Here is a 15,249-nt window from a genome sequence, read left to right as displayed (position 1 = left end):
GGTGCTTTTGTTAAGTACCCCGGCACACCTGGGTTGTGGGAACTGATGACTAGGAAAAGGCCTGGCAGCTATACAGATCAAGATTATGAGTATTACAAAGAAATATTAATAAAATCAGATGCTCTATACCAGAACAATGATCCCACACAAAAAAGAGTCAAGTCTAGCAGTGGGGCAAAATACAACAATTTAATCAAGCCCATATGGTCACAAATTAAGACTGGCAGTGGAATCAAACAATACAACACCCTGCCTAAAGAATTTGTGGGGGTTGATGATGTCAGGAAACTTGTAGATAGGTTATTGGTGATAGCTGGGGAGGAAAATGCTGGGAACCACAATTTTTACAATGAAAAGGTTGGAATTATGGACATGATAAGCACAAAATTGTCTAATTTTATAGTGAATGACCCTAAGGGGATTGGATATCTCATAAAAATTATTAATACTCTACCCCCCAAATTTTGGAATATTTCTGAGGGTCGGGGCTTGGTTAATGACATTATAAACAAGCTGCCATTTGAACTACATATTCCAGGCTATCAGTATTGTGGTCCAGGCACAAAATTGGATCATAGATTAAACAGAGGGGATCCTGGTGTAAATCCCCTAGATGCTGCTTGCAGAGACCATGACATAGCATACAACACACATTCTGATCTTGACAAGAGACATGTTGCAGACAAGAAATTAGAAGAGGCTGCATTTGATAGATTTGTAAGCAAAGATGCTTCTTTGAGTGAAAAAATAGCAGCATTGGGAACCACCATAGCTATGAGCACCAAACAAAAACTGGGGTGGGGGTTGTGAATATATATATAATAAACCTACAATGAAGCCCAAGGGTGTTATGTATCAAATACCTTATGCAGGTCTCAAATCTCTTAAAACTATTGATAGTCTCTTGACCAAAAAGCAGCGGAAGAAAAAAAGCTCTTGTCTTGCAAAGGGACATGGTATGAAATTGTTGCTTAGTACCCCCCAATTAAAAAAATTACAACAATCTAGAAAAAAATCACATGTGGGGGGATTTATATTTACCATCCCTGCCATCTTAGCTGCTCTCGGGGCTGTTGGGAGCTTGGCTGGGGGATCAGCTGCCATAGCAAAAACAGTAATAGATGCCAAGAAAAATAAAGCAGAATTAGATGAGCAGAGGCGCCATAACCTGGCCATGGAGAAAAAAGGCAAAGGTGTTAAGAGAGCCATGAATAAGTTTAAAAAAAACAAGAGCCGCTTACAAACCAAGATATTGAAGCTTTAATCAAGCCACTGGGCATCAAACATTTTAGAGGTGTGTACATGTCTGAATCTTTACCAGAACAACCACTCAACAAAGAGTGTGGCATTGTTAATTTGGATGAGTACAAAAATCAGGGCACTCACTGGATTTGTTATCTTAAATATTTAAAAAATGAGGCATTTGTGTTTGATTCATTTGGAGGTGTTCCACCTGAAAATTTAGTAAAATATCTAAAATCAGCTAATCTTTATTACAATAATGCCCGTGTTCAAAACTTCAAAGATGTTAATTGTGGACATTTGTGTTTATCTGTTCTCAGATATATGTCTCAAATAAATAAACCATCAATTGAAAATTTTCAAAAAGCCTTGTGGTATTTGAAACATCATGGGGGTATTCCATCTCACCAGCCAAAATTCAATATTGAAACTCAAATTGCATGATGACATAGTGTATCCCAAAACAATAGCTCTCAGAGCATTTTACGGCATGTACCTAATCCCTAATATTACACACCACAACAACAAAATTGCAGTAGGGGATCAAAAAATTGTCATCACTCCAGGGCAGTATAATCTGTCCACTCTAAATGCTCAATTACCCAGAGGTGTAGTGTTAAGTCAAAATTCTGTCACTCACAGAGTAGAGATTGTGTCTGCTACAGAAACAGTGGATCTGGGTACTATAGGAGAGCTGTTAGGCTTTGAGAACAACACAAAACTTGAACCAGCCATCAAACACACTGCTATGAATATACCTAAATTCTTAGCCATAGAGACTCTGAATATTCACTGTAATGTGGCCGAGGGTATGATCACCAAATAAAATGGCATAGGCACTCACAAACAAACTGGCATCATTGCAACATTCAAACCTAATTCTGAATTTATGGAGCCCATCATCTACAATCCATCCCCAACATTATATTTTCCTGTATGCCATAATAGAATAGATTACATTGAGTTGATGGTCACTAATGAAAAAGAAGAATTAGTTGATTTTGCTGGAGCCACAACAACTGCTATCATAGAGATTAACATTTAAATAAAAATACATACAATGGAAAATATTGAGAGTTATGAGCTACAATCATTCCCTCCAAACAGGAGGACATTTGCAAATTTAAATCAACCCAACACAGAAATTGAGGTTGATCTTGATGTAGGGGATGGCTTTATACACCCTCACAGAGCAGATCTATACATCAAATTTGATGTTGTAAAGCTCGATGGAACAGATTATCCGGCAAATTCAAATATAAGATTGGTGGACAATTTTGTACCCCATCTGTTCTCTGAAATTGAGATCAGAAAGCATGGCGTTGTTATAAACAGAATAGATTATCCCGGCATTACCTCCACAGCTTTGGCCACACTAAAATTATCCAAAACCGAAGCTTCTTACTACAAAATCGGTGGATTTGAGGCTGGTGATAAGATATTATCTAAAAATCATACAGTGCTGTTCCCCATGCGCCTGTTGCCAGGATTCTTCTCGGATTACAAAGATATTATGTGGAAGGGCGGGTTAAGAATCACATTTAGAAGAGCTGCAAATGATAATAATGCTTTGATGAGGTACAGCACATTAAACTCTACAGGGGAATCTCTGCCTAATACCTTACCAGATGCAGGCAAATGCATTATTCAGACTATGGAGTTAAGAATCCCAGTTGTTGAATATGAGGCCAGTTATGCTCTTAAATACAAAGCTGATATAATAAAAAATCCACAGATTCCTCTGCAATTTTACACATATCAATCTGTACAGAAGCCCGCATCTGGCACATATTATGAGTTTGATGCTACAAATTCATTCTCCAGTATACAATACGACATGCCTGATTTTGTGGTGGTATTGTTTCAGACTGGAAGACACAACAATCAGGAAAAAAATTCAAGTAGATTTGATAACTGCAACATCAAGAACATATATCTTAAAAATGGCAGAAATGAGGTATTTCCTAGAGAAAATTATAATTTAGACATGTCCAAGAATGATTTCCTTAAATTATATGAGGCATTTTCTTCCTTCAAACGTGTCACTACTGGCAATACTGACATGTATTACACACCAGATGAATTCAAAACACAGAGACCCATGTTTGTAATCAACACTTCAAAAAGAAAACAAGTTGTGGTGAATGACAGGACAAACATTAAAATTATCTGTGAATTCCATGAGGCATTACCTGATGACACCATATGTAGTGTTATTCTCATAGGTGAAAAATCATATGTTTATGATGTAAGAAATGAGAGGGTCACAGAGCAATTCTAGAGGTCCGATTCAAACACAGAAGCCCCTTGATTACAAAGCAATAATACCAACACTTTGCTGTCAGAGAGGCCCAGACACTCTACCAGCTTTGAAACCTCAACTGTATTATCAGCTAGCAGTGAATATCTCATGTGTGGGCAGTTGTATATATTTCAATCATATATCAGGACTCAAACCCGAGCCTCTTGCTTACAAAGCAACAATATTAATACTTCTCCATATGGAATATATCCACATTTTACTGGGTTCTGAGACCCTAATACAGACAAAATTGGATTTTGAACTGCCATAATATTTTCTAAGTCTTTGCCTAGGCTCATATTATCAGACTAGAATTGCTTTCAGCATGAAAAGCAGTTTATTGCCACTATGCCAGAAAATATGTATTTTTATCTCAATAATCTTTGTTACACTTTTACATGTCGCACAGAAAGATTAATAGCCTCTTCAGTGAATCGCACAGAAAAATCATTAATGTTCCCTTCTAGCTGTGTAGATTATATCTCTTGCGTGCCGGCAAAACATGCAAACAATTAATTATGCTTACCCGCTCTTCTCCTATTGTATTGAGCGAGTGGTTATAAAACATGAGAAAATAAGGAAACTGAGAAATTCAGTTTTTGTACAATATATTGTTGTATAACACTTTTTACCAGGTTTCAGATCTGGGAGTTGTATATCAACTAGGAATAATTATTCTCAAAATCTCACATATGGAGATATTATTTTGCAACATGTATTTCAATCTTACACATTTTATCAGAATTCAAACCCGAGCCTCCCGATTACAAAGCAACAATATTAACATTTTGCCATCAGGAGAGGCTTCACATTTTATCAGGATTCAAACCCGAGCCTCCCGATTACAAGGCAATAAAAACCATGCACCATACTCCACTGGGTCTCAGAACCCAATAAATATCAATTCAAGATTCCTGGGATTTTGACAGAAAAACATACTATAAACAATAAGATGATAAGAGAACTTGCCATAGTTTTAAGTATGCACAAATCAATCTGAGGGAGCTCTTCCTTTCTGAAAAATTCCCGAGGGCATTTTTACAAAAATCTTGGATTAGGCAGGGTTCCACACTTGAGCAAAAAGCTCATATGGCCATGTTGAGCTTGTTTTAAGTATAGCAAATCTGCATGAGGGGAGCTCTCCCTTTCGTGGGTTTATAGTATCATCAATACCACTACTGAATCGTTACTTTTATTATCCTCATATTCCTTTTTATTAAAGTCCAATACCAAAAATACTACGCACTATGATAGTAGGTATATGTAACGGGTTTCTTATACGATTTTGATTCAGCCATAATTAATAGTAACAACGATAGGCACTTTTTTTTAAATTTCCCAACAATCAGCTTTTTGGATTTGTTCCCTTCTTCAAACTGCTGATTCAATTGTGGCATTTTCCCTATATGTTTGTGATTGTCACTTTCATTCCTCATCTCGCTATTCATCCTTATCTTCGAGATTAAACAAACATGGCAGAAAAGAGAATTACAATAAACTCAATTAATTGAAAATTATGGCATTAAATATCAGAAATTAGTAATAATAATAATTATACATGTTTTGCATTAGTATGCACTGGATTGTTGAGAGAACAATTTGATATGGAGGCTCAGATTACGATTTAGAAGAGGTTTCAAGTGACTCTGATGAAGAATGTCTGGGCTTTGACGAAGAAGATTCCTTGCATGTTAGATTAGTTAAGTTACTTGTTGAAAGTAGACCAGTATATTATTTTGAATTTGGAATACTGTAAATTAATTTTAATATTTAATGATACGCCTATTTCCTCAAAAATGTGTGCAAGGAAAGGAAAATAATGTAGCTATCTGAATTTTCCTATTCAGGAAACCATAAATTATATATACTTAGACAATTCTTTGTGTACTGAAATACAAAACTAATACTAATTCATTATATAATCGTTAAAAATCTGTAGTCGTTAAACAAGGGGTATTCCAAATACAGAATTTTTCTGTTACATTAAATAATGAAAATGGGGGAACTCCCGAAGTAAGCCAGCCTTCACATACATTCGATGGTATGCGCTTAATGTTGTGGTTCCTTAAAATATACTAAGACGTCAGTTCCGTGAATTTTTTACGGTTCCCCGTCTTTAAATTTCTTATTTATTAGTTTAATTTTACTTTATATAATACATAGTGCATGATATATAAAGAATATTACAAACATTGTAATTTGATATGAACAATATTTTTACAGAATTATTTGTTCGTGGTTCAAGTAACTATTCTGATCGCCAGGAATTGCTATTACATAGTACATATAATTAGACATTAGAGAAACTTACGATTCTCGAAGCTTTCCTGGCAGGGAATATTGAAGCGTTTTCTTTGGCAATCAGCCAGGTGATCTCCGGAGAGGTTTCCGAGCTTTTGAGAGCCAACGCCACTCTCATCTTCAGGGATTGAAGTCAATCACTTAAATCTCTGAAAGTGAGATTGACGTTAGCTCTCGAAAGCTCGAAACCCTCTCCGGAGATCACCTGGCTGATTCCCAGAGATAACCTCTTCAACGATTCTCAGTTTAACTGTAAGTTTGTTTCTGATATATGTTATATCATTTTTCAGGCCGTGTAATGATCTTTTCAAGAATTGTACATTTGTTGGAAAAGAAGTTGATTGTTGCAAACTCTTGCAGAAAATTCCATCTGATGAACCATATTGCTATATCATGCTGTCAAAACAAATGAGGTTAGAACTTTTAATGACAATTTAAATCTGTCTATCGATTAACATTAAACTGTTGTAGAGATATCATTAATAAACTGTATTACTTGAAATAAAATTATATCGAAAAATCTCCTTCCACCAGATAGTCAAGAATAATGCGACGATTTGGGTTTTGGTTTATGCAATTCTTTGATGACCTGGCTCAACAGTGGATTGCTGTTTAGTTTCGGGTTCGTATGAAGTTTCGTCCCCTGTAAGGATGTAGTGTACCAAATTTTACTTGCCTTGGTTGAATTGTTTTTAGCATTTCTTTACACCAATTTACACGAGCATCTTCTTGAGCTTCTGTCAAGTTCTGTGGGATCCAACGTCTTGAACGTTTCCGTACGTTCAGATGATTATGCAAAATCGTATGTATTGCATTCATGTCAATGTTCAAGGATTCCTGAATCTCACGGTGTATCACATGCCGATCTCGCTCAATCATTTCACGCACAGAATCAACATTACTGGCAACAACAGACGTGCATGGACGACCTTCACGAAATTCATCACTGTGAAATGTCCGACCACGCTGGAATTCCGAAAACCAATTGTACACAGTCCTGTCGGATGGTGCTTCATCTCCAAAAGCCAAATGAAGTCGCTCGGTGCATTGTTTTGGTGTTAAACTACATTTGAAATTATAAATAATCATTGCCCGAAAGTGTTCATGAGAAATTGTCATTTCTCACAAGAAACTACTTCTTCACACGGCTGTGAAAAATAAACTAATAGGCTTAAACAAACAATCGAAGACAATTTAAACATGAAAATGGTATATTCTTCCGTTTTTTATAATATCGGAACAATAACGCCACTCTTGGTGGTAGTGTGCAGAAATATTTACAGCATCCCTCGTACAAAAAATATATGAAAAATAATAACGCCAATGGCCTTCCGTGGGTCTAGAAACAAAATGCCATTTCAGTAGCGGCGATTAGGTGGCAAAACTGTGGGAGAATGATAATTCATTTTTTGTGGGAAGAGAAGGTTTAGCATTAATAGATCATTTTGCAGGGTTGTGCCAAAAAGTGGAGATCAACTGCTCCCTCAACCCCCTCAGCAACCCCACCTAATCGCCGCCATTGGACCGTTCTTATTACTTGCAATCGAAGATAACATGGTATGAAATCCAAAGGTTTCATAAAAATACATTATTCACTACACTACCCAATTTCGAAAGAAAAGGAAATATTTATTACAGTCGTTAAAATTCTTTCTACAACTTTATAATTTATCGTTTGTTCCCATTATGTGAGTATTGGCATAATCTAGTTCTGGCTGTAGATTAAAACATTTGTTAAAGTTTGCAATGTATCTGGGATTATATCCTGACAGATGTGATATCATACAAGAAATCACATATATACGGTGTGTAAAGTTTACAACACAGATATCTTAATTACAGTTTAGTGATTTTTTTGTCTTTTTTATGAGCATGGGAATTCTCAGAGCACGACATTTGTAACATTACGTTACACTTGATGCACTCCACAGTATGAGGTTATTGGACATCAATTTTCTTATGCTAAGACTTGCTCTAACGTTTAGCAAGTCCTACTATAGACTCATAATATGATGCAAGACACACTGCATGATAAAGCCACTTTATGACACAGAAATCTCCAGAGGAACACACAAAAAAAATGAATCTCTTTACTTCACCTCTTTTGTTCCCAGTAAAGGACAATCATCCAAACGATTTTCAGTAATTGACCCAATGCCTTCAAATCGTTTGATTTGACTTTATGTCACTGAAACTACATCCTGACATACTATTGTGCACTAATGTGATCATCAGCTTTGCTCCAGTATCAATCCTCTTGTGGTAATGAATGGTATCTACTGAAAAAAAATCCCCCTAGACCTCTTCATATCATGAACATTGATGTGAAAGTTGACATTCTTCTTATCATATCACGAGGTTTCATTTAGTAGATATTGCAAAATTTCGTCATCAATTACTTCTTGAATAATTGAAATGATGTTTGACAACTGAGTTAAAGATGGTTATCAACCAACCTTAGCAAAATTTCATGAGGTAAATGTGACACGTCACTTGATTATGTCCAATTTAGTTTATGTTTGTTTGTTTTGATACACTGTTCATATTTTCAAAATTTGACACATCATCTTCAGTGGCATACACTACAACATAACTTGCAATGTCTTGAGGTGTAATGCCAAATAATTCATTCTCGTTACTGTTTTATTCGTCGTAGAAAATTCCAGGTCCGGGAAGAAAGACCACACATTTTATATTTGACACAATATCGTCACTCCAAGTATTCAGAAACATTGTTGTAATTAGAAACACATCAAAACATACACACGCACACTTATATATCAATAATTAAGGAAAGCAATAGAATCAAAGTCGTCTTACATGAGAGTGCGACTGATAGGGCATTAGGTTAGCTGATCAAGTAAACTTGCATTTCAAGCCAATGCTCCCTTACGGGAATATAATGGGACAATACTGGAGCGAGGAGATTATGACAATGCTCCCATTATGGGAACAGCGGACGAAAAGAACACTCTCCCTTACAATATATTCTTTCTGAAAATGTATTCAATTTGTATATTGCAAGTATGGATATATTACTAAAATCTGACCTAATTAGAAATAAATAGCAAGAACAGCTAGGTTGAAATAAAAATTAAAAAATCAATATTTGTTTTTTCTAAAATTGAAGATATGTAATTTTATAACACTACAGATTTTTGTTAAAAATGTTAATATGTCATTCAGTTCATGCATATTTGATATAATAATTAAATATTTTTACATATTTCAAAGGGAGGCTGAGAAGAAAAATATAAACATGTTCCCATAATATGAACAATGGCAACTAATGGATTAATTTTCAATGCATGAAATAGGATATGATCTCATAAATGTTTTATCCCATGACAAAAGATAAGTTAAAGATATAGCAGTATATACGGTTATTTAAATTGTAATCCAATCAAGAGCGAAAATATTTCATCTTTTGCTATACTGATCAGGAATAATGAATAAAAATTGACCTAAAATGGACTGTAGTGATCAGTTATTGTAAGTTGGAGATCAAAGGAGCAAAAGTTGTAAATGCTCAGCCTTCTCGGTAACTTGAAACTAACTCTGCAACGGGTTAATACATTGATACACCTTGTTATTTGGAATGCTGCTTCATATGAAACATCTCGTGAGTTCCAACTGAATATGCTGTTACATCATAATATTTTGATTTCAACTTCTAAACAAATTCTAATGTTCTTTTTTATTTTTATTTAAAAGATAAACATAAAACGTTGATTTTGTAGGTGACATTATTGTGTATATAAATTAAATATATTGCAGGTTATAATTCATATGTATGGTACTACCATTATGTCTAATGGTGCAATTCATCTCATGTTAAACTTTTTCGGTAAAATTAATTACACTCCTCTTCTCAGGCACGAGTTCACGAATCACATCAACGTCGATGCTTCGAAGATTTTTGTGTCTGAATTTACATTCCTTTGGTACACAGATCGTATGAAGGTATGCTATATGTTCCTAGTTGCAACAAATGTTATAGTCCTTCGTTAAAAATGCACACATTTAATATGTATGCATTAGAAGCTTATTAATAGATAAATATAAGTTACCTTTCAATTAGCAACTCGAGTGCTTTAGTTAAAGTTGTGTGGATCATTTTTAATTACAATTCCAAGGGGACAAGAACAAAATGGAATTATTAATTCGAATTAACGAAACATGTGTCATTAAATATTATTTCAAGGGGAATAAGATCTGTTCGAATTACTATGTACTCCGAATTTTCTAAGTTCAAATTAAAAACAGTTCACTGTATTTATGTAGCTTAATTTTGTTCATGTTCTGGAACATGGCTTCAGGATCAATGAAATATAGAACTCGGGTAAGAATAATATTTGACGGGATTCTAGTATGTGGTGTGGAGTGTTCAACTAAATTTTGAATTTGTTTTGTAATGTACTAGTATAATAATGTTAATGTGTACTTTAGGAATTCCATGTAATTGTTAAAATTCATATATATGTGTTTACCTCGGGCTCGATCACTTTAGTTGACATGTAACAACAATGCCAGACTCCGTGCACTTTTGCAATCCCTATGTATTTTCTTCCTTGGCTATATCCCATGGGTCCTCAAAGAGGTATCACAGCCTTGTCCTGCAAGGGTACAACTCATAGCACACAACTCAAACAACTTTTTGGTCAAGTCCCGACATATGACTTCAGACATAATAGAAATGCATTCGTTGATAGGTTAAGTAGCTTAGCACAAATACATTCCATTTTTTTCGGGAATTCGCCAGGGGTTGGCCAAAAATGTAATATTTATTCTAAGAGACCTAGTAAGCATATATGTAACAAAGATAGCATTTTGACTGAGGTGGAGCTCGACCAAAAAGTTGTTTCAGTCTTATGGGATAATTTGTACCCATTCCGAGCATGGCTTGGACACCTCTGTGGATATCCACCCATTCATCACAATATGCAACACCGGAACTTCATATATGGGTGGAAGAATATAATTCTCTGAAAATACACTAAATTCACCTGGTGCCGCATTTAGCTCACTTAATTCGACATCAGAATATCACAACCAGTGATGCATTTACCCAAGTTCCTGACCTAAGGTACGTTATGATTTAGAGTCGGAAGTTGATAAGAAATCATTTCTTACGGGCCTTGAAAATCGTCCTAAACCTGAGATCAGTCCATTTCCCTTCAGGGAGAACAGGCAAACATTATCTTTTTTAAACATTTCTTTTCTATTTTTCGGTCCTTTGACCTTTAGGTTATTTTTCAGTATTTTCGCCGTTTTAATTGCATTTTTCCTAATTTTTGAGGCTTTTCCCCGTCCTCCTCGTCGTTTCTTCGATTTTAAATGTATTTGCTAGCACAAATACAAATTTAAACTTCATGATCATTTTAGCAAGTTCGGCATTAAACTAAAATACGGTCATTTATTGTGGTAAATTTATTATTCCTTTAGTAAACTCAAAATAATAATTTGTGTACTTGAGTAGTTATAACAACCAAAGAACGGGTTTTATCAAATTTTTGCAACTACTCTATTGTAAATTTTGAAAAAATCTTCTTCCACTTTCCCCATTTGCATTATAGCGTCAAAGTTGCCTCTATACACTCCTACCATCTGTCCCATTTATTGTCATCTTCTTATTTTCTCTTATTCCTTTTCCTTTCTTTTGTCCTATTTATTTTATTTCTTTTTCGAATGTCTTCCGCGGTCTACCTCTCGTTTTCCTTCCCTCTGTTATACCTTTCATAAATTGATTTACTTTCCTATCTTCGTCCATTCTTACCACATGTCCGAAACATTTTAATTCTCTTTGTGTTAGTTTTTCTTATATTGGCTTCTGATTTTATTCTTCTCTGTTTCTTTCTTTACTCAATCTCTTCTTGTTTACGAAGCATTCTAGGGAAGCATTTCATCTCTACTGTCGTTATTTGTCTTACATCTTTTCCTCTTACTGGCAAACTTTCACTTCCATATTTTAAATTGGTTCCAGTACTGACTTATACACTTGTAGTTTAATTTTGGTATCTATTTCCCTTTTTCCGAAAATGGTCAGGCTTAGTCCGTAGTATGAATTGTTAAATTTTATTATTCTGTTCCTCACTTCCTCTTGCATTCTTCTTATCAGGTTTATGATTGTCCCCATATACTTGTATCTTTCTGTCTGCTCCAGATATATTCCATCACATATTATGTTAATTCTTTTGTTACCTCTCCCGTTATTCCTGTTTGTATCACTTTCCTCTTATTTGCATTTACATTCATTCCTTTTAATCTTTAGCACTTCTACCCATTCTATAACCGCTTTCAGTAGTTCGACCTCTGTATCTGCTATTAGTATTATGCCATCTCCATATACTAATGCTATACATATAGGTCTCTATTCAAATTACCCACTTTTGTTATTGCTCTTTCTCTTTTGAATCTATAGATCTTCATACATAAATACTACTAATAGTATTGGGCTCAAGCTATCTCCATGTTTTACTCCTTTCTCCATCTGAAATGCGTCTGACATCTTTCCATTCACTCTTACAACACGGTGTCTAAAAAAGTCCCGCACCATAGATAAAATAACCGAATTTGTTCAATGTGCATCTCTTTGAGTTCCACACATGTTTGCATGAGGAATGGCAAATTGTTGAGCACAAGGGGGGACATAATCTGGGCCAATGGCTTCGCAATCGTCCCACGATGGTGTCGGATACTGGTCGTCGTTGACGTCCGGGATGACTTCGATTGAACTCACTGACAACATACCCGTGTGAGTAACTTCCACGCCCACATAGCAGTATTATTTCAAACACGTTACAATGAAAAAACGAAAAATATAATTTTTAACCTTATGGTGCGGGACTTTTCGGACACCTTGTATTCCTTCTATGCTTTTATACATCGATTTTATTAATCGAATGAGTTTTCCTGGCATTTTCCACTTTTCTAATATTGTCCTTATTTCTTGCTGTGTACTGATTATTTTTGTCATTGCCTCCAAGTGTGTATGGGGTGTAAGGGGCGGCCTTCTTCTAAGGCGCCCAAAAGTCAACCTCACTTCCACGTAGTGCACCCTGGACTAAAGACTAACGAGGCTCTGGCGACTGGCACTATGGACAGTATAATTTTGTGTGTGTTGTCCTGTTTTTTGTCCTTGTGTGTGCTGAGTGCCCGTTTACAGCCTCAGCTTTTAACAAAAGTCAGAACATTTTAAGATTTTTAGTTAAGCAACGTTAGAGTTGTTATTTGTAATGATAAGGGGCTGGCCCCCATATAATGTGAAGGGAGCAAAATAGCCTAAGTGCTGACGCTCCCAAAATTTTAAATTCAAATTCAAATTCCAAGTGTGTATTTCCAGCACATTTTCTATATTCTGTAACAATTTCGTCTATTCCTGCAGCCTTTCCATCTCTTACACATTTCACTGCTTCATATACTTCTGCTAGCTCAATTTACTTCACTGGCTCTGTTATATCAACCTCGTCCTCAACCTCGTGTAATACCATCGATACCTGGTGATACATTTCAACGTAAACTGAAAACCGCTTTAGTTATTTCATCCTGAGTAAACTATTTTTCTAATATATTTGTATATTCAGATTGAAGTATTGTGGGTATATTATTTATTATTATGTTGCCATCTATTAAGGGATCGTTTCTGTTTCTAGTTTTTGTTGAAAATGTTCCTTTAGTACATGTTGAATTTCAGATTGCATTACAATTTCTTTCTCATGTTTGCTTTTAATTTTGTTTATAATTTTTCTCTGACCTCTATTTCGTTCTTGTTTTATATGATATAATGTGGTTGTTTCTCCGTAATCAAACTGCTCTACCTTACTTCTTATTTGAATACCTTTCATTTTATTTCTATGGAATCCTAATAATATCGCCTGAATATGCTATTTTTTTTGTACTAATTTACCTTGCAATACTTGATATTGTAATTCATGCAAAACACTACACTATCTCTGTCTTGATATTTTTGTTTACAAAAGTTTTTACAAAGTTTTTCGAATTCTACTTTAAACAACTATCCCACCACTCCGCAAGATTCGTATTCTACGTAGTTTTTTTTAGCACGTCTTCAATTTTTCTAGAAAACCTACTATGAATTCCTTGTCTTGAATCAATGCATTATTTACATGCCAGAAACCTGCTAATCTACAAATATTATCTGAATCTGTTTTGATTCTAACGATATATGCAAAATTGTCTGTAAAGCAAATTGGGAAAGTTTGCAAATTAGAAACATGGTGCTTAATATTATTAGATACATAAATTTTATCAATGCGCGAGTCATTATTTGGTTTGATGTACGTATAATCTTCTTCATTTTCTTTAACATATTCCCATGTATCAACTAATTGTAATCCATCTATTAATGCTTTTAAAGTTGGGGAGAATTTGTAACCTGGTTTCTGATCAATGGATGATAGATGTAATATTACCACTTAATTCCGCCGCCACCTCTTTTTGAAACAATGAATACAGTTTATCTCCAACTTTAGGATATCCCCATCAAGTTTGTGCAGAAAGAAGCAAATTTGTGAGGAGTTTATGCGACATTTTATTTACGATAGCTTGCATAACATCGAACATTTCTAAAAAAATAATATCTTTCACGACTTGTAGAGAACATGTGCTTGGAACACAGGAAGGCGGGAGTCTTCATAAACGTCAACATGTTTTTAAGGGAATTACGTCATGAAGTTAACGTAGAGCAGTTGGTTACACCCTGGTTTCCTTATTTTTAGTCAAGCGTGAAAGGTCGCGGGTTCAAATCCCATCCTCTCCTCAAATTTTTTGCTGAACAGAGACTGTTAATATTAGAATATTTAAAAAAAGTCGATGCACACTTGAGGAACGTCCCGTCTGCGTACATTTCCCCTTAGAAGTAGGAGATTTCAAGTTTTTAAAGTTAAAACTTTCTTTAGTTATTGTTCATATGTTGTGTCAACACACACATCATGATTAATTCACAAATCACATAAGTAGTAGTAAATACCATAGGATGAGGACAAAAAATCGTACAAATGAAGAGCTCATATGATTAACAGACCGATTTGGCTATACTTAAAACTATGTCAAGATGCCCATATGAGTCAATTGGCCCAAGTGTGCTACACTCAAATCCAAAAAAATCCTGAATTCTAGTGTACAAATAAGAACTCTTAACAGACTTATTTGGCTACACTTAAAACTATATCAAGTTGTCCATATGAGCCTATTGCCTACAGTGTGCTACTCTGACAAAATCCCAGGAATCCCGAATTCTAGTGTACAAATGAAGAACCCTCAACAGACTGATTTGGCCATGTGTACAAAAGCTGCATCTGTCAGTCTGTTGTCTATAAGCCTGCTAAAAATATAGCCCTTTTGCTTACACAGTAGTACATGTAACATATGCTTATATACTTGTT

This window comes from Lepisma saccharinum, chromosome 22 (assembly GCF_977018435.1).
Source record: "Lepisma saccharinum chromosome 22, izLepSacc3.1, whole genome shotgun sequence".
Lineage (NCBI taxonomy): Eukaryota > Metazoa > Arthropoda > Insecta > Zygentoma > Lepismatidae > Lepisma > Lepisma saccharinum.
Note: the sequence above shows the minus strand (reverse complement) of the source record.